Source organism: Mesoplodon mirus (assembly GCF_964341445.2).
Source record: "Mesoplodon mirus genome assembly, chromosome: 8".
NCBI classification, from domain to species: Eukaryota; Metazoa; Chordata; class Mammalia; order Artiodactyla; family Ziphiidae; genus Mesoplodon; species Mesoplodon mirus.
Window position 1 is genome coordinate 97,006,606 of NC_138984.1, and position 19,033 is coordinate 97,025,638.

The window sequence follows — 19,033 nt, forward strand, 5'->3', positions numbered from 1 at the left end:
AGATCAATGAAACGAAAAGCTGGTTCTTTGAGAAGATAAACAAAATTGATAAACCTTTAGCCAGAGTCATGGAGAAAAAGAGGGAGGGGCTCAAATCAGTAAAATTAGATATGGCAAAGGAGAAGTTACAACAATCACCATAGAAATACAAAGGATCATAAGAGACTGCTAAAAGCAACTATATGCCAATAAAACAGACAACCTAGAAGAAATGGACAAGTTCTTAGAAAAATATAATCTCCCAAGACTGAACCAGAAAGAAATAGAAAATATGAACAGACCAACCACAAGCCCTGAAATTAAAACTGTGCTTTAAAAACTCCCAACAAACAAAAGTCCAGGACCAGATGGCTTCACAGGCGACTTCTATCAAACATTTAGAGAAGTGTTAACACTTATCCTTCTGAAACTATTCCAAAACACTGCAGAGGAGGGAAGACTTTCACACTCATTCTATGAGGCCACCATCACCCTGATACCAAAACCAGACAAAGATACCACAAAAAAGGAAAATTATAGGCCAGTATCACTGATGAACACAGATGCAAACATCCTCAACAAAATACTAGCAAACCAAATCCAACAATACATTAAAAGGATCATACACTACGATCAAGTGGAATTTATCCCAGGGATGCAAGGATTTTTCAGTCTCTACAAATTAATCAGTGTGATACACCACATCAACAAATTGAAGAATAAAAACCATATGATCCTCTCAATAGATGCAGAAAAAGCTTTTGACAAAATTCAACACCCATTTATGATAAAAACTCTACAGAAAGTGGGCCTAGAGAGAACCTACCTCAACATAATAAAGACTGTATGTGACAAACCTACAGCTAACATCATACTCAACTGTGAATAGTTGAAAACACCTCCCCTAAGATCAGGAACAAGACAAGGATGTCCACTCTCACCACTTTCATTCAACACAGTTTTGGAAGTCCTAGTCACAGTAATCAGAGAAGAAAAAGAAATAAAGGAATCAAAACTGGAAAAGAAGAAGTAAAACTGTCACTGTTTGCAGGTGTTTGCAGATACTATACATAGAAAATCCTAAAGATGCTACCAGAAAACTACTAGAGCTCATCAGTGAATTCAGTGAAGTTTCAGGATACAAAATTAATACACAGAAATCTGTTGCATTTCTATACACTAACAATGAGAGATCAGAGGAGAAATTAGGGAAACAATCACAGTTACCATCATATTAAAAAGAATAAAACACCTAGGAATAAACTTACCTAAGGAGGCAAAAGACCATTATTCTGAAAACTGTAAGATGCTGATGAAAGAAATCAAAGATGACACAGATGGAAAGATATACCATGTTCTTGGATTGGAAGAAGCAATATTGTCAAAATGACTATACTACCCAAGACAATCTACAGATTCGATGAAATCCCTACCAAATTACCAATGGCATTTTTCACAGAACTAGAACAAAAAATCTTAAAATCTGTATGGAGACACAAAAGACCCTGAATAGCCAAAGCACTCTTGAGAAAGAAAAACGAAGCTGGAGGAATCAGGCTCCCTGAGTTCAGACCATACTACAAAGCTACAGTAATCAAAACAGTAGTATCATACTGGCACAAAAACAGAAATATAATTCAATGGAACAGGATAGAGAGCCCAGAAATAAACCACCCACCTATCATCAATTAATCTACAATAAAGGAGGTAAGACTATACAATGGAGGAAAGATAGTCTCTTCAATAAGTGGTGCTGGGAAAACTGGAGAGCTACATGTAAAACAATGAAATCAGAACACTCCCTAACACCATACAGAAAAATAAACTCAAAATGGATTAAAGACCTAAATGTAATACTGGACACTATAAAACTCTTAGAGGAAAACATAGGAAAAACACTCTTTGACATAAACCACAGCAAGATCTTTTTTGACCCACCTACTAGAGTAATGAAAATAAAAACAAAAATAAACAAATGGGACCAAATTAAACTCAAAAGCTTTTGAACAGCAAAAGAAACCATAAACAAAATGAAGACAACCCACAGAATGGGAGAAAATATTTGTAAACAATGTAACCGACAAGGGATTAGTCTTCAAAACTTACCAACAGCTCATGCGGCTCAATACCAAAAAAACGACCCAATCAAAAAATGGGCAGAAGACCTAAATAGACATTCCTCCAAAGAAGACATACAGATGGCCAAGAGGTACACAAAAAGATGCTCAACACTGTTAATTATTAGAGAAATGCAACTCAAAACTACAATGAGATATCCCCTCACATGAGTCAGAATGGCCATTATCAAAAAGTCTACAAAAAATAAATGCTAAAGAGGGTGTGGAGAAAAGGGGACCCTCCTACACTGCTGGTGGAAATGTAAGTTGGTGCAGCCACTGTGGAGAACAATATGGAGGTTCCTTAAAAAACTAAAATTAGAACTACTATATGATCTAGGAATCCCACTCTTGGGCACATATCTGCCAAAAAACATGGTTTGACAGGATATATGCACCCCAATGTTCACTGCAGCGCTGTTTACAAGAGCCAAGACATGGAAGCAACCTAAATGTCCATCGAGAGAGAAGTGGATAAAGAAGATGAGGTACATAAATATAATGGAATATTACTCAGCCATTGAAAAGAATGAAATAATCCTATTTTCAGCAACATGGATGGAGTTGGAGATTATTACACTAAGTGAAGTAAGTCAGACAGAGAAAGACAAGTATCATGATATCGCTTATATGTGGAATGTAAAATAAAAAGACACAAATGAACTTATTTACAAAACAGAAACAGACCACAGACTTAGAGAATGATCTTATGGTTACAGGGGGAAGGGTAGGGTAGGGGAGGGATTGGGAGTTTGGGACTGACATGTACACACTGCTATATTTAAAACAGATAACCAACAAGGACCTACTGTATAGCACAGGAAACTGTTCAATATTCTGTAATAACCTAAATGGAAAAAGAATATGAAAAAGAATAGGTACATGTATAACATAATCACTTGTCTGTACACCTGAAACTAACACAACATTGTTAATCAACTATACTCCAATATAAAAACAAAACAAAACAAAAAGGTGTAAATCTTTGTGACCTTGGATCAAGCAACAGTTTCTCAGATGTGACACTTAAAGAACAGGCAAACAAAGAAAAAATCGATAAACTGGACTTTATAAAAATATAAAAATTTAAACAGAACCCACAGAATGGGAGAAAAATATCTGGAAGTCACATATCTGATAAGAGTCTACCATTCAAAATATATAAAGAACTCTTACAACTCAACAATTAAAAGACATTAAATAACCCACCTTAAAAATTGGTAAAGGATCTGAGTGGACAGCTCTCCAAAGAAGATATACAAATGGCCAATAAACACATAATAAGATGCTCAACATTATTAGCCATTAAGTAAATGCAAATCAAAACCAAAATGAGGTACCACTTTCACATTTACTAGGATGGCTATTATCAAAAAACAAAAAATAGGTGCTTCCCTGATGGTGCAGTCGTTAAGAATCTGCATGCTATCCAAGGAGAAACACACTAAGACACATATTAAACGACCTGTCGAAAATTAAATACAAAGAAAACATATTAAAAGCAGCAAGGGAAAAACAACAAATAACACACAAGGGAATCCCCATAAGGTTAACAGCTGATCTTTCAGCAGAAACTCTGCAAGCCAGAAGGGACTGGCAGGACATATTTAAAGTGATGAAGGAGAAAAGCCTACAACCAAGATTACTCTACCCAGCAAGGATCTCATTCAGATTTGATGGAGAAATGAAAACCTTTACAGACAGTCAAAAGCTGAGAGAGTTCCGCACCACCAAACCAGCTTTACAGCAAAAGCTAAAGGAACTTCTCTAGGCAAGATACACAAGAGAAGGAAAAGACCTACAATAACAAACCCAAAACAATTAAGAAAATGGGAAGAGAAACATACATATGGATAATTACCTTAAACGTAAATGGATTAAATACTCCCACCAAAAGACACAGACTGGCTGAATGGATAAAAAAACAAGACCCATATATATGCTGTCTACAAGAGACCCACTTCAGACCTAGAGACACATACAGACTGATAGTGAGGGGATGGAAAAAGATATTCCAGGCAAATGGAAATCAAAAGAAAGCTGGAGTAGCAATTCTCATATCAGACAAAATAGACTTTAAAATAAAGACTATTACAAGAGACAAGGAAGGACACGACATAATGATCAAGGGATTGATCCAAGAAGAAGATATAACAATTGTAAATATTTATGCACCCAACATAGGAGCACCTCAATACATAAGGCAAATACTAACAGCCATAAAAGGGGAAATCGACAGTAACACAATCATAGTAGGGAACTTTAACACCCCACTTTCACCAATGGACAGATCATCCAAAATGAAAGTAAACAAGGAAACACAAGCTTTAAATGATACATTAAACAAGATGGACTTAATTGATATTTATAGGACATTCCATCACAAAAAAACAGAATACACATTTTTCTCAAGTGCTCATGGAACATTCTCCAGGATAGATCATATCATGGGTCACAAATCAAGCCTTGGTAAATTTAAGAAAATTGAAATTGTATCAAGTATCTTTTCCGACCACAACACTACAAGACTAGATATCAATTACAGGAAAAGATCTGTAAAAAATACAAACACATGGAGTTTAAACAATACACTACTTAATAACGAAGTGATCACTGAAGAAATCATAGAGGAAATAAAAAAATACCTAGAAACAAATGACAATGGAAACACAACGACCCAAAACCTATGGGACGCAGCAAAAGCAGTTCTAAGGGGGAAGTTTATAGCAATACAATCCCACCTTAAGAAACAGGAAACATCTCGAATAAACAACCTAACATTGCACCTAAAGCAATTAGAGAAAGAAGAACAAAAAACCCCAAAGGTTAGCAGAAGGAAAGAAATCATAAAGATCAGATCAGAAATAAATGAAAAGGAAATGAAGGAAACGATAGCAAAGATCAATAAAACTAAAAGCTGGTTCTTTGAGAAGATAAACAAAATTGATAAACCATTAGCCAGACTCATCAAGAAAAAAAGGGAGAAGATTCAAATCAATAGAATTAGAAATGAAAAAGAAGTAACAACTGACACTGCAGAAATACAAAAGATCATGAGAGATTACTACAAGCAACTCTGTGCCAATAAAATGGACAACCTGGAAGAAATGGACAAATTATTAGAAATGCACAACCTGCCAAGATGAAATCAGGAAGAAACAGAAAATATGAACAGACCAATCACAAGCACTGAAATTGAAACTGTGATTAAAAATCTTCCAAAAAACAAAAGCCCAGGACCAGATGGCTTCACAGGCGAATTCTATCAAACATTTAGAGAAGAGCTAACACCTATCCTTCTCAAACTCTTCCAAACCATAGCAGAGGGAGGAACACTTCCAAACTCATTCTACGTGGCCACCATCACCCTGATACCAAAACCAGACAAGCATGTCACAAAGAAGGAAAACTACAGGCCAATATCACTGATGAACATAGATGCAAAAATCCTCAACAAAATACTAGCAAACAGAATCCAACAGCATATTAAGAGGATCATACACCATGATCAAGTGGGGTTTATTCCAGGAATGCAAGGATTCTTCAATATACACAAATCAATCAATGTAATACACCATATTAACAAACTGAAGGAGAAAAACCATATGGTCATCTCAATAGATGCAGAGAAAGCTTTTGTCAAAATTCAACACCCATTTTTGATAAAAACCCTCCAGAAAGTAGGCACAGAGGGAACTTTCCTCAACATAATAAAGGCCATATATGACAAACCCACAGCCAACATCGTCCTCAATGGTGAAAAACTGAAACCATTTCCACTAAGATCAGGAACAAGACAAGGTTGCCCACTCTCACCACTCTTATTCAACGTAGTTTTGGAAGTTTTAGGCACAGCAATCAGAGAAGAAAAGGAAATAAAAGGAATGCAAATCGGAAAAGAAGAAGTATAGCTGTCACTGTTTGCAGATGACATGATACTATACATAGAGAATCCTAAAGATGCTACCAGAAAACTACTAGAGCTAATTAATGAATTCGGTAAAGGAGCAGGATACAAAATTAATGCACAGATATATCTGGCATTCCTATACACTAATGATGAAAAATCTGAAAGTGAAATCAAGAAAATACTCCCATTTACCATTGCAACACAAAGAATAAAATATCTAGGAATAAACCTACCTAAGGACACAAAAGACCTGTATGCAGAAAATTATAAGACACTGATGAAAGAAATTAAAGATGATACAAATAGATGGAGAGATATATCATGTTCTTGGATTGGAAGAATCAACATTGTGAAAATGACTCTACTACCCAAAGCAATCTACAGATTCAATGCAATCCCTATCAAACTACCACTGGCATTTTTCACAGAACTAGAACAAAAAATTTCACAATTTGTATGGAAAGACAAAAGACCCCGAATAGCCAAAGCAATCTTGAGAATGAAAAACGGAGCTGGAGGAAACAGGCTCCCTGACTTCAGACTATACTACAAAGCTACAGTAATCAAGACAGTATGGTACTGGCACAAAAACAGACAGATAGATCAATGGAACAGGATAGAAAGCCCAGAGATAAACCCACGGACATATGGTCACCTTATCTTTGATAAAGGAGGCAGGAATGTACAGTGGAGAAAGGACAGCCGCTTCAATAAGTGGTGCTGGGAAAACTGGACAGGTACATGTAAAAGTATCAGATTAGATCACTCCCTAACACCATACATAAAAATAAGCTCAAAATGGATTAAAGACCTAAATGTAAGGCTAGAAACTATCAAACTCTTAGAGGAAAACAAAGGCAGAACACTCTATGACATAAATCACAGCAAGATCCTTTTGGACCCACCTCCTAGAGAAATGGAAATAAAAGCAAAAATAAACAAATGGGACCTAATGAAACTGCAAAGCTTTTGCACAGCAAAGGAAACCATAAACAAGATGAAAAGACAACCCTCAGAATGAGAGAAAATATTTGCAAATGAAGCAACTGACAAAGGATTAATCTCCAAAATTTAGAAGCAGCTCATGCAGCTCAATATCAAAAAAAACAAACAACCCAATCCAAAAATGGGCAGAAGATCTAAATAGACATTACTCCAAAGAAGATATACAGACTGCCAACAAACACATGAAAGAATTCTCAACATCATTAATCATTAGAGAAATGCAAATCAAAACTACAATGAGATATCATCTCACACCAGTCAGAATGGCCATCATCAAAAAATCTAGAAACAATAAATGCTGGAGAGGGTGTGGAGAAAAGGGAACACTCTTGCACTGCTGGTGGGAATGTGAATTGGTACAGCCACTATGGAGAACGGTATGGAGGTTCCTTAAAAAACTACAAATAGAACTACCATATGACCCAGCAATCCCACTCCTGGGCATATACCCTGAGAAAACCATAATTCAAAAAGAGACATGTACCAAAATGTTCATTGCAGCTCTACTTACAATAGCCCGGAGATGGAAACAACCTAAGTGTCCATTGACAGATGAATGGATAAAGAAGATGCGGCACATATATACAATGGAATATTACTCAGCCATAAAAAGAAACAAAATTGAGCTATTTGTAATGAGGTAGATAGACCTAGAGTCTGTCATACAGAGTGAAGTAAGTCAGAAAGAGAAAGACAAATACTGTATGCTAACACATATATATGAAATTTAAGAAAAAAAAATGTCATGCAGAACCTAGGGGTAAAACAGGAATAAAGACACAGACCTACTTGAGAATGGACTTGAGGATATGGGGAGGGGGAAGGGTAAGCTGTGACAAAGCGAGAGAGAGGCATGGACATATATACACTACCAAATGTAAGGTAGATAGCTGGCGGGAGGCAGCCGCATAGCACAGGGAGATCAGCTCGGTGCTTTGTGGCCGCCTGGAGGGGTGGGATAGGGAGTGTGGGAGGGAGGGAGACGCAGGAGGGAAGGGATGTGGGAACAGATGTATATGTGTGACTGATTCTCTTTGTTATAAAGCAGAAACTAAAAAAAAAGAATAAATGCATTCTTCTGATATTTAGGCTTTTTGGGAGTGAGAAATAGATATTAGACTTAATTACTAGCAAAATTACATTAGACTGCTTAAACTAATGTATCATAACTTTCCCTTAAATTGTACATTCTTTTTAATCCAGTAAGAAGGTAGATGAAAGACTTTTATAAGTTTTAGTATGGAAAGATCTATGGTGCCATTAAAGCAAAAACCTTGGAGGGAAAAAAAAGAATCATGTACCAAAATATTCATTGCAGCTCTGTTTGCAATAGCCAGGAGATGGAAACAACCTAAGTGTCCATCATCGGATGAATGGATAAAGAAGAAGTGGCATATATATACAATGGAATATTACTCAGCCATAAAAAGAAACGAAATTGAGCTATTTGTAATGAGGTGGATGGACCTAGAGTGTGTCATACAGAGTGAAGTAAGTCAGAAAGAGAAAGACAAATACTGTATGCTAACACATATATATGGAATTTAAGAAAAAAAATGTCATGAAGAACCTAGGGGTAAGACAGGAATAAAGACACAGACCTACTAGAGAATGGACTTGAGGATGTGGGGAGGGGGAAGCTGTGACAAAGTGAGAGAGTGGCATGGACATATATACACTACCAAATGTAAAATAGATAGGTAGTGGGAAGCAGCTGCATAGCACAGGGAGATCAGCTCGGTGCTTTGTGACCATCTAGAGGGGTGGGATAGGGAGGGTGGGAGGGAGGGAGACACAAGAGGGAAGAGATATGGGAACATATGCATATGTATAACTGATTCACTTTGTTATAAAGCAGAAACTAACACATCATTGTAAAGCAATTATACTCCAATAAAGATGTAAAAAAAAGAATCTGCCTGCTGATGCAGGGGACATGGGTTCGAGCCCTGGTCCAGGAAGATCTCACATGCTGTGGAGCAACTGGGCCCGTGTGCCACAACTAGTGAGCCTGCGCTCTAGATCCCACGTGCCACAACTACTGAAGCCCACAACCCTAGAGCCTGCGCTCCACCACAAGGGAAGCCACTGCAATGAGAAGCCCGCGCACTGAAAGGAAGAGTAGCCCCCGTTCGATGCAACTAGAGAGAGCCCACGTGCAGCAACAAAGACCCAACACAGCCAAAAGTAAAATAAATAAAATAATTAAATAAATAAATAAATAAATAACATGCTGGTGAGAATGTGGAGCAACTGGAGCCCTTGTACACTGCTGGTGGGAAGAAAAAGTGGTTCAGCACTGTGGAAAACAGTCTGGTGGTTCTTCAGAAAGTTAAACATAAAATCACCATATGACCCTGCAATTCCACTCATAGCTATATATCTCAAAGATATGAAAACAGGTACTTACAAAGACACATACAAGTGTTTATAGCAGCACTAATCACAACAGCCAAAAGGCAGAAACAATGCAAACATCCATCAACAGACAAACAGATAAAGAAATTGTGGTCTGTGTGTGTGCATATATACACGTGTGTGTGTGTGCATGTATACACACACACATACATATACTGGGTTGGCCAAGAAATTCGTTTGGGTTTCCTGTAAAATCTTACAAAAAACCCAAACGAACTTTTTAGCCAACTCAACACACACACACACACACACACACAATGAATATTACTCAACCATAAAAAGGAATGAGGTACTGATACATACTGATACAAAAACATGGATGACCCTCAAAAACATTATGCTAAGTGAAAGAAGCCACATACAAAAGATCCCATATCGTATCGTTATATTCATATGAAATATCCATAATAGGTAAATCCATAGAGACAGAATGCAGAGTAGTGGTTGTCAGGGGCTGGGGGAAGGAGGGAATAAGGAGTGATTGCTTAATGGGTATGGGGTTTCCTTTCGGAGTATTGAAATGTTTTGGAACTAGACAGAGGTGGTGGTTGCACAATATTGTGAATATTGTACTAAATGCCACTGAATTGTTCACTTCTAAATGGCTGATTTTATAGTATGTGAATTTCACCTCAGTTAAAAAAAAGAACCGCAATGAGATACTTCACACCTACTAGGATGGGTGTAATTTTTTTTTAAGTTTTTTTAAACAAGTTTAGGTGAGGACGTAGATAGTGGAATGCTCATACATTGCTAGTGGGATTGTAAAATGGTGCAACTACCTTACGTGTGAAACAGTTTGGCAGTTTCTCAAAATGATAAACAGAGTTCTCACATGACCCAGTAGTTTTGCTCCTGGAGAACTGAAAACATATGCTCACAAAAAGAACTGTACACAAATGTTCATAGCATTATTCTTAATAGCCAAAAAATGGAAACGGCTTAAATGTCTATCAACTGATGAATGGATAAATGAAGTGTGTTATATTCATGCAATATTATTCAGCCATAAAAGAAACGAAGTACTTCTATACACTACAAAATGGACAAACTTTGAAATCATCATGCTAGGAAGCCAGACCCAAAAGGCCACATACTATTTGATTCTATTTACCTGACATGTCCAGAACAGACAAATCCACTGAGGTAGAAAGTAGAATAGTAGTTGCCAGAGGTGGGCAGGGGTAAATAGGGAGTGACTCCTAATGGGTACTGGGTTTCTTTTTAGGATGATAAAAAAGGTTCTAGAATAAGATAGTGGTGGTATTTGTGCAAACTTGTGAATATACTAAGAAATCACTAACTTGTATATTTTAAGAAGGTGAATTTATGGTATATTAGTTATATCTCAATAATAAAAGGTACTAAAACAGTCAGATGATCCACCTAAGCATAAATGAACCTTGGACTACATCTTGCATGATATACAAAAATTAACTTGAAGTGGATCATACACCTCATATTGAACAAAAAATTTCTAGAGAACAAAGGAGAAAATCTATGTAATCTTAGATTAGGCAAAAATTTCTTAGCTACAACACAAAAAGTATCATCCATAAAAGTTGAAGAATTGATAAACTGGACTTAATCAAAATATAAAACTTCTGCTCTTTAAAAGAGCATGAAAAGGCATAATACAGAAGAAAAGTAGGTAAAGCACATAGAAAATTTGTTTATATACAAATAGTAATAACTATTACATGAGGATTAATAGGACACTATTTTTAAAGCTCTGAAATATAAATTATAAGAAAACAAACAACTGAATTAAAAATGGTTAAAAGATTTGAAGAGACACTTTAAGTTGTTGATGGCAAATAAGCAGATGAAAAGGTACTCAATGTTACTAGTCACTGGAGAAAAGCAAAGTACACCACAATGACATACCCCTACACACCAATCAGAATGGCTGAAACTGAAAGAACTGACAATGTCAAGTGTTGGTGAGAGTGTAGAGAAACTGGAACTCATATATTCCTGGTAGGAATGCAAGATGGCACACATCCTTTGGAAGACAGTTGAACATATATTTACTGTAGGATCTAGAAGTCCAATTCCTGATATGTATCCAAGAGAAATAAAAATACATGTTCACATATGAATATTTATACAGGTTTTTTCATAACTGCCAAAATCTGGAAGCAATCCAAATGTTCTTCAATTGGCAAATGGGTAAAGAAACTGTGATATAACAGAACATAAACTACTGATACATACAGTAACATGCATGAATCTCAAATCTCAAATGCTTTATGCTAAATAAAAGAAGCCAGACTTATAATGCTACATATTGTATGATACAATTTATACGATATTCTGGAAAAGGTATAACTACAGGGATAGAAAAACAGAGCAGTGGTTGCCAGGGGATGGGGATGGAGGAAGAGGCTGACTACTAAAAGGCACAAGGGAACTTTCCGGGGTGATAGAAATGTTCTATATTTTGATTGTTGTGGTGGTGGTTACATGATTGTGTTTATCAAAGCTCACAGAACTGTACAGTAAAAAAAGGGTGAATTTCACTCTAAATTATAACTCAATAAGCCTGACTTTAAGAAAACATAGCTTTACAATGAGTACACATGTAAAAAATATCAAGTTAGACCAAAAAACGGAACTCTGTAGAAGCACTGTCATTTGGCTTAATAGAACCTCTCTAACGAGCAAGTATCTTTCAGCCCCATGAACATACACTTAGTCTACATTAAAACAAATGAAATCAGACAAGCAAAATAATAATACCATGTTTTAATCACAAATAGCATTTGCCTTAGCCATGAAATATTCACTAGCATTTTAAAGCAAAAAGTATTAATGAATTTAATAGTATCCACCAAATTCCCAAATTTTAAAAAACATATTTGAGGCCACATTGACACCAGCAAAGCCCTTGCCACAGGAAGTCAGCTTTATTTGAAAGATTTTTGGGGTGGACTGTTTTCAAATCACTAGATATGAGTGACTAAACCACAGAAGGTACCTGCCAGCTTAGTGAACTGTCTTTGAGCTCCAGCTCAGAATTTAGCTTTTCTTCTCTCCCCAGTTCTTAAACTAAAAGTTCACATATATGGTACTAAGAATGCTATTTAGCTGAGCCAAGAAACAGTCAAGGCTTGATGACTATATCTGACACCTGTTGCTGGGTTTATTGCATGCGGATGGGCTGAGAGTCCTTGATGCTCCAGATATATTCTCTAGATGATAGTGATACATAATCTTTACCCTGTTCAAATTTTGAAATGCAAACAGCAATGTCTGAAAGATTTTTTTTTGTTTGAATAAGGATTGTATTTGTTTCTCTGGCCATTCTACCTTCATAGAACCCAGAAAGGGCTATCTCACAAATAAAGTGGCAAGTGCTAACAAGTTAGGAAGCTTAGTTAAAAAAAAAAACAAAAAACAAACAAACAAACAAACACCAGCAGCGTCAGCAATCATCCCTTTGCAGCCCACAGGCCCATTAGCTCACTCTCAGGGGACTCCGTGGCTAAACTACTCGGTGAACACTAGGGTCCGAGGCAGTGATGACTCACTGGCAAACATGAGATGCTCAACAAGCAAACATTCCCCAGACGCAGCCTTATGCTGAAGTGACTGGAGTGCTCCAAGTGCATCCAGCTTCGCGGCTTCTCTATTTCCCCCATGTTTTGGTATTCAACAAAATAACCCATCTCCTCATTCAGATAAGCTGATACAGGAGGCAGCAATACAGAAGGAATTAAATATAATGACATAACAACAAATAAAATGTGGAATACCTTGCTTTTAGCTAATTCCTTTTCCAAGTTGCAGTTTTCTTCTGCTATTTCTTTCTCAGTTTTATTAACCTGCCCAAGAGAAGGGAAAAAAAAAGAAATGGGTCATTTAAAAAATAGCAGACAGGCTCTACTATAGCAGATACACCCTGCATGTCAATTAATACCTACACTGCAGAGATAGCACATCCTCTCAGAAAAGGGGCCACTCGGGGAGTCTCTGAGGCAGAGCAGACTTCACAAATAGCCCTGAAATTAGAAAGACACGTCTGCATGTCAGACTCTGCCGGTTCTTTCCTAACTAGGAAGACAGGGCTGTTTCCCCTTACATTGTTTCCACTACACTCTCCCACTTCTACTGGGAAAATCGAGTTTTAAATCTGACTCCTTAACTAACATGAGGATGTGTGCATGGTTAACATTCACTCACACTATATAAGGGCATCTATTTGGCACAGTGCACTCACAGGCTAAAAGACACAGATTAGCCACCCAAAGGTTTCTTTCACAGGCAACTCAGACAAACTGCCTCTGGGTTGTATTTCTTGTCTTTTGCACTTACAAGAAAATTTAAAAACAAGATCATCACCACAACCAGGAGGTAACATAAATCTGCCTCTACCTACCTCTCCCTGAAGTCCTTCTTTCTCCTCTAGCAGAGAGGTCTTCTCTTGCATTGATGCTTCCAGTTCACTTCGCAATCTTGCAATAGTTGATTCTAGCAGCTCTTTTTGCACAGCTGCCCTCTTCTCAGCATCCTGTGCTTTCTGGATACACTGGTTATGCTCAAGGACTAAATGGTCCCTGCAGGAAGAGAACAAGGAGATATGAAAGCTGAATGAGAGTTCTTCCTTAACAGAAAGACTAAATGTTCTTACAGAACATATCTCCTGCCTGAGAGCAGTTACCAAAATGCTCTAACAAAACTAGTTCCTTTAGGGCAGAGTCTTTATTTTTGTGACTGGCCCAGCAAATGCAGAATTAAACATTTTCATTAAAGATAAGAAATACAAATGCAAAAACAAAAGTTGCCCACAGTTTACTTACAGATGCATTTGGAGTTGTGTTTTCTCATTCTGAACAGTCTGAAGCTCACTTGTGATACTGGCATGGGCTGCATCCAGCAGTAAGTTTTGTTCTTGAAATGTCTGTGTCATCATTTTCTGTTCTTCCTGAGTGTTAGAAGCAATATTAAAAGTTGAGATGCCAGAAGTCATTTGATAGGGTATCACTCTAAACAACTGATCAAAGATACTGATACTTACAAAAGTCAAATTTAATTTATATAAATAAAACCCCTTTTTAAAAGAATTTATCTTAATGTCCAGCTTGCTCTTTGTACCTACCCTGGCCTGACCACAATTCTATCATTTTATAGCTCTTCTAGCCAGTAATCAAGAGGCATTATTTATCCAGCTTGCTGCAAAATTTATAAAACTCCTAACATGAACAAATTTTTAGATACCATGTATAAAATAGACAACTGATAGCAACATACTGTATAGCACAGGGAACTCTACCTAATGCACTGTGGTAACCTAAATGGGAGGGAAGTCCAAGAGGGAGGGGGTATCTGTATGTGTATGGCTGATTCATTTTGTTGTGCAGTGGAGGCTAACACAACATTGTAAAGCAACCATACTCCAAAAGAGATGAAAAAAAAACTATATTAAGTATATTTTGGTACTTCAAAATTTCAACATGATACTATATTTTAAAAAGTAAAACAATATCAACGTATATAAAGTGAAATGATCACTCCACCTCTATCTCCCCCACATCTCTTCCAAATAATTCCATTCTCCAGGGACAATCATGTTTCATAGTTTAAATTCTTTTGACAGTATCTGAAATTGCACTCAGACACTGCTACAGCAGACGTCTATAACTGTTCTGCACAATTTCCTCTTGCTTACTATTTTCAATTATCAAAACAGCATTTTTATGCACACTTCCTCTACCTACAATTTACAAAGCTTTTGTAAATATAGTACATATTAATAATTATATTTGTAAACATATTTTAAAACACTTCTTTTTGAACAATATTTGATTGCAAGGTAAACCTTCACACCTTCATACTTGGTAAAATGGGATCTCACTTGTGTCATATTCCAAGGTTTTAAAACGTTTGTGAAAGTGTTACATACATAAGTCACATTCTTCAGTCTACTAAATTGTAAGTTCCATGAAAGTAGGGACTTGTCTTGTTCACTGCCATAATTCTATCTAGATCTAGCAACATACTTGCATGAGGTAAACACTAAATGCTTGCTAAATAAAAAATATTTATTGAGTACCTGTTATGTGCAAAACACGCTTAGCCCTATAGGTAATAACAAAGGTATGTAAGACAATGTCCTAGGAACGTAGTACAGGAAATGAGCCATGCACATAAACTACTACTATAGAATGCAGAACAAGAGAAGCAACATAACATAAATGATTAAAAACACTGAGTCTGGAGTCAAGTCTAGATTGAAATCTGGCTCCACCCTATACTAGCTGGGTGATTTTGGGCAAGTTGATTAACTTCTCTAAATCTTATTTTTATTATCTGTAAAACGAGGATGATAACTATCCCTTTATGTAACTGCTAGGATTAAAGGAGGTAATATATGTAAAATCCTTAGCACAATGCTTGGTATATAGTAAGTACGCTCAAAAAAGAAAAAAAAAAAGAGAGAGCCTTATTATTACAGCCTGTTTAGTGTCCTAGAAGTAGAAATTAAAAGACAAAACTGATTTTTTCTGATTGGAGTGATCAAGCTTCTGGGTGAAAGTGAGTCTTAAAGAATGAACACAATCTCAAACAGTTGAAAATGAAGTAAAGACCACTCTCAGCAGAGGGAATGGCATAAGCAAAATGGGAAAGCACAGGTTTTTGGGGAAAAGATAAATACTTTAGGGTCAGTCATAAGTATTCTCCATAAGTCTATCAGTACTGGGACAGGTAATTACTTTTCCTAAAGTAATGATATTTGAGAAGAAACCATTAAGAAAGCTCTGAGTGTAAGGCCAAATGACCCCTCTGATGAAAACAGAAAACAACTAATTAAAAAATAAAATAATTCAGAAAAATCCTTGAAATTAATTGCTAAGATATTTTATGTATCCAGTTGGCTATTTGTATTTCCTGATCTCTTAGCCAAGGAGGCTTCCTGATGACTCTACCAGAAATTGACTAGTGTTAAAAATGAATACCTGCAGAATGGCTTGGTGGTCAGCAATGATTTGGGTATTTTCCATTCGAACAGTCTGAAGCATTCTGTTCAGCTCTGAACACTTTCTAGTCAGTTGGTCATTCAAAACCTAAGACAACATATACAGCAAAGCACAGATCTCTCCAATAAATAAGTCCTTTTACTTATGTATCATCATTTTTAACAATGGCATAGTATTTCACCATACATGTGAACTTAATTTATTTAACCTAATCTCAATTGATATTTCATTAGATTATAAAATACTTTCAAATATTTGGAGTCATCATCCTAAGCAACTGTAAATTAAAAGGGGAAATTTGGTGATACAGTGGAACAACTGAAGCATTTGGCAGTTTACCAATCTTCCATTCTTCATAATTTTGAATGCTGGTCAATTACAGCAAGACATCTACAGAATGGAATTTACAATGTAGATGCATGGCCCATGTTATAGAAATCCATTCTCAAAACTGGATGATGAGCTTTCAGAACTGTTTAGCTGATAACAAAATATCTAAGCTCCTTCATCACCAATTACAGTATTCAAAAAAGCAAAATACAGATCACTGTGCCATTTCACAAGATTAACCTTCCAAAATAAAACAAAAATCTTTTCTGTAACATACATGTAGTTAGTTTATAATTCTCTTGTCCTTTTGGTATTTTGAAATTTGTATTCCTGTGGAAAATATTTATCTTAATTCTCAGTTATTTTTGCAAAGTATATTTGGTAAGGATCTCATGTTTTAATGTATAAACTCTTTAAGGATGGGGCAAATAACTCTGAAGCGTTAATAGAAAAATCCCTCAAAAACAACAGTAACAAGAAAGGAGAGATAAAGATTATCTGGACAGCATCATAAGTGGGACAGCATCATAAGACAGGAATACACTCATGGGCATCTTAAAGTTATAACCAGATGCACAAACTACTTATCAAGGAATACTTGGGGGTAAGAGGAGAACTCTTGCTCCTTGAAAAGAAATAGCTAATTTTCTTTACAGCTAGATTGCTGGGCTCAAATTCCAACTGGGTCACTTACTAGCTATATATATATATATATTTTTTTTTCTTTTTGCGGTATGCGGGCCTCTCACTGTTGTGGCCTCTCCCGTTGCGGAGCACAGGCTCCGGATGCGCAGGCCCAGCGGCCGTGGCTCACAGGCCCAGCTGCTTCGCGGCATATGGGATCCTCCCAGACCGGGGCACGAACCCGTATCCCCTGCATCGGCAGGCGGACTCTCAACCACTGCGCCACCAGGGAGGCCCTATATTTTTTTTTTAAATGATTTTTGGCTGCGTTGGGTCATCATTGTTGCACGTTGGTTTTCTCTAGTTGCGGTGAGCAGGGGCTACTCTTCATTGCAGTGTGTGGGCCTCTCATTGCGGTGGCTTCTCTTGTTGCAGAGCACGGGCTCTAGGCTCGAGGGCTTCAGTAGTTGTGGCACGCGGGCTCAGTAGTTGTGGCTCGCAGGCTCTAGAGAGCAGGCTCAGTAGTTGTGGCGCACAGGCTTAGCTGCTCTGCAGCATGTGGGATCCTCCCAGACCAGGGCTTGAACCCTGTTCCTTGCATTGGCAGGCGGATTCTTAACCACTGTGCCACCAGGGAAGCCCTAGCTATATTATTAAACTTCTCTGTATATCAACTTTCTTATCTTTAAAATGGGAATAATAATAGTTCTAAAGAAGTCCTATTGAGAGGATTACAATTTGTTAGTAACATGAAGTGCTTAGAATTGTGCCATGACTGTAGTATGGATTCAGTAAATGTTAACTATCATTTATAGTAAGAGTAGTAGTAGTTACTGTTATCATTATTTTATGAAAGATCACATTTTGTATTTTCTTTATCATAAAGACAGCATAACAACACTATGATCCTAACATTGAAATAATCAAATTGTACTAACAAAAAGTTCTTTTAAACGATCGATACTATTTCTTTGGGCCCTATGAGAAATAACTCGGTTGCTTGCATATGTGGTGACTCCTTTCCATATACATGCATATAGAGAAAACATCAGCTGAATTTGGGAACCACCATCCCACGTAAAATGATTACACATAACTCCAAAATCAGCAAGTATTTATTCGGTTCCTACTGTGCTTTGCCATAGAAGATACAAAGAAAGTATAAGATAGCCCTTGGCATTGAACTGCTTAGAGTTTCATAGGGGGAAATAAAAGGTATACATTTAGTGAGTAAATTAGAAAGCAAACAAGGCAAAGTTTAAACTAGTGCATGGTTTAGCAGTATATCTCAAATACCTACGTATCACAGGAATTTAGAGGGTGAAATGGGAAATGTGGTTAATTTGATGATGTTTCACAAATGAAGTAAATCTTATGGAAATAAAAATTTTGGATGATGGCAATGGTATGAATTCATGTACCCAGGATTAATCTTGGTTCTTGGTTCTTTAACTGAACAAAATTAACATCTAAACACTAGAGAAATGGGAAGATTTACCTGTGCTTTTTCTGATGCTTCATGAATGGATATTATTTCAGACCTCAAATATGCATTTTCTTCATGTTCCTTGTTGAAAGACAACTGTATATCCTACAGGAAAAAAAAAGAATTTCTCTTTTTCTACATGTAAGAGCTATTACATGTATCTCTATCAAAATACCTGTTCTGT

General features: G+C 36.8%; 1 pseudogene across 1 annotated transcript in view; it reads right to left on the bottom strand.

Annotated features, from left to right (window-relative positions):
• The window catches only part of LOC309809475 (coiled-coil domain-containing protein 150-like), a 94,986-nt pseudogene that overhangs the window by 60,998 nt on the left and 14,955 nt on the right, over positions 1-19,033 (bottom strand). The window contains exons 8-12 of the transcript in view: positions 18,862-18,954; positions 16,389-16,496; positions 14,232-14,356; positions 13,811-13,988; positions 13,188-13,256 (exon numbers count right to left, since the gene is read on the bottom strand). The product of the transcript in view is annotated as a coiled-coil domain-containing protein 150-like (transcript). The remainder of the gene's footprint in view (positions 1-13,187; positions 13,257-13,810; positions 13,989-14,231; positions 14,357-16,388; positions 16,497-18,861; positions 18,955-19,033) is intronic.